Genomic DNA, 3,221 nt, shown 5'->3' on the forward strand with positions numbered 1-3,221 from the left:
GCAGGAAGCTTGGACCCAGTGATGTCCTGGGCCGTTCTCACTAACCTCTGTTGCGCCTTACGGTCAGATGCCTAGCAGTTGTCATACCAGGCGGTGATGCAACCGGTCAGGATGCTCTCGATGGTGCAACTGTAGAACCTTTTGAGGATCTGGGGGCCCATGCCAAATCTTTTCAGTCTCCTGAGGGGGAAAAGCTTTTGTCGTGCCCTCTTCACGACTGTCTTGGTATGTTTGGACCATGATAGTTTGTTGGTGATGTGGACACCAAGGAACTTGAAACTCTCGACCCGCTCCACTACAGCCCCGTCGATGTTAATGGGGGCCTACCTTTTCCTGTAGTCTACGATCAGCTCCTTTGTCTTGCTCACATTGATGTTGTGACCAAGACAAAGGCACCATACTGCCAGTTCTCTGACCTCCTCCCTATAGGCCATCTCATCATTGTCGGTGATCAGGCCTACCAGTGTTGTGTCGTCAGCAAACTTAATGATGGTGTTGGAGTCATGTTTGGCCACGCAGTCGTGGGTGAATAGGGAATACAGGAGGGGACTAAGTACACACCCCTGAGGGGCCCCTGTGCTAAGTATCAGCGTGGCAGGCGTGTTGTTGCCTACTCTTACCCCCTGGGGGCGGCCCGTCAGGAAGTCCAAGATCCAGTCGCAGAGGGAAGTGTTTAGTCCCAGAGTCCTTAGCTTAGTGATGAGCTTTGCACTATGGTGTTGAATGCTGAGCTGTAGTCAATGAACAGCATTCTCACATAGGTGTTCCTTTTGTCCAGGTGAGAAAGGGCGGTGTGGAGTTTGATTGAGATTGCGTCATCTGTGGATCTGTTGGGGTGGTATGTGAATTGGAATGGGTCTAGAGCGTCCGGGATGGTACTGTTGATGTGAGCCATGACCAGCCCTTCAAAGCACTTCATGGCTACCGACGTGAATGCTACGGGGCGGTAATCATTTAGGCAGGTTACCTTCGCTTCCTTGGAACAATGGATATATAGTGTGTTGGAACAAAACCCATGTTAATACAAATATGAAAACACATTTCTGATGAAAAAACACAGATGTGAAAAACTGGTGGATATGGCGTTTTGGAACCAAACTTTTCAATACGTACACCAGTACTGCAAATTCATAAATGGTTCCATTGTAGTTGGTTCCATTTCGGTGCATATTTTCAGTGTATGTGTATGTGTATGCCACAATACACAGCAATGTCAATACACCACAGTGGAATTGCAGACCTATAGAATGCAGATAGACACAGAGAGGCACAGTGCCCCCATATGGAACATAACATACTGGTTGACAGAATACTGACAGACATACAGAACACAGAAGTAATGTTGACAAAATGCGGATGTGGAAACTACACCAATAGACTGTAGACCATCGCCAGAGCAGAAGAACAAGAACTGCACTTGTGAATACATACAGTCAGAATAGAGTCAGAGATAAACCACAGACAAGGCTGCAGAACAGAGGAGGCCCCCTTTTCTACATCTGGCCCTTGAATAGATGAAGAGGGGAAGGAGGTGACGGATGGATGGTGAAATGACATTTAGGCTAGACGAGGAACCATCAAAGTCCAAGGAGGCACTATGCTAAAATAGATGCCCTCTGATTTTGTTCCATCTTGCAGAATAGGCAGTTGATATTTTTGCCAATTTTGACCTTTTCTGACGAGATAAAGATCTTCAGCAGCCTAACATTTTGGAGAGGGTGAAGCATGAGGATAACCGAGTCTGAGGTCTGTGTGTAAGTGTGTGTGTGCGCATGAGTGTCTGTGTGCGCATGAGTGTGTGTGTGCGCATGAGTGTCTGTGTGCGCATGAGTGTGTGTGTGCGCATGAGTGTGTGTGCGCGTGTGTGTGTGTGCGTGTGTGTGTGTGTGTGTGTGTGTGTGTGTGTGTGTGTGTGTGTGTGTGTGTATGTGGTTGTGTGGGTGTTGAGTAAAATGTCGCGGGCTGAACTGAACCGTCTGTAAGCCTGTTGGGTCAGTCAGATAGCGTGAAATCCTGTTTCAAACTGGCTCAGACAGAGGGCCTATTGCTCCATGTACCAAACACATAGCCAGCCAGTCAATGGGTGTATTTAGTGCATGTGTGGTCTGTATGGGACAATGCTTTGTGGCAGTCTTGCGGTGTTATGGACAAATCTGTACTTTTATGCATTTTTACAAGATAAGAGTACTGCAGTGTGTGCTTGCGTGTGTGTGACCGTGTGTGTGTTTTGTAGGCTATCATTCTCATTTAAATACGTGTTATTTCCTACAGTGTACAGTTTGTTGTGATTCACTACTTTAATCCTCTCTGTCCCCTGGTTAGTCTCATAGCTCTGCTTGGCTCTAAATTAATTTGCAGTGTGACTGTTGCAAATGTGCCAACAGAGCTATTTTTAAAATTGAAATTAGACAATAAACAGTACTAAAATGTAGCTTGATATTCATAGAGGGAGAGAGTGTGAAGGGAGGTCAAGGAAGATATACCAATTGAGGTAATACACAAGTATTGTGCAAACCAAACAGGTGTATATCTATATCTGTCAGCATTTTAACCTTTGTGTTATCCACAAACTGCTTTTGCAGTTTGTATTGTTTGCATTTTGAAAGCTATACTGCCAAAAGCCCTCTCCCCACCCCCCACCCCCTCTCTGCACCCCCCTCTCTCCCCCACACAATCATTTACATCACATTCCTAGGCTGTGTTCCCTATTTAAATTCATCCCATCACACACCTGTTATCCAATTGTGTTCCTCTCTTTTCTGTGAGTCAGGGCATCAACTCATTTAAATTCACAGGCGGTCAGAGGCTTTTTTTTATGTGCTTAATGCTTGTCTAGTACAGTTTATATCCCATATAATTATTGGTACCTTATCATATAAGCAATTGATACTTGCAATCCTCCCAAGAACCGAAGGAAACGCAAGATACATTCAGTATGTCACAGATATATGAATATTGACAAATGTGAATTGATAGTGCACCTTGATTGTGCATTATTTAATGTAGTAGCTTACTCTCTCTCCTTCCTTCCTGTTATAGGCTACCTGCATTGTGCAAACAGATCATCAGGCTGTCTGGAGCCTGCCCTGTGTTTCCCACAGAGAGAGACATAGAAAGAGGAAGAGGGGGAGGAGGGGTAGCAAATGAGGTGTGGGCAAAATATGGGGGACTAGGGGAGGGGGCCAGAGAGAGAGAGAGAGAGGAGGGAGGGAGGGAGAACA

This window comes from Salmo salar, chromosome 13 (assembly GCF_965601325.2).
Source record: "Salmo salar chromosome 13, fSalSal1, whole genome shotgun sequence".
In the NCBI taxonomy this organism is placed as follows: Eukaryota; Metazoa; Chordata; class Actinopteri; order Salmoniformes; family Salmonidae; genus Salmo; species Salmo salar.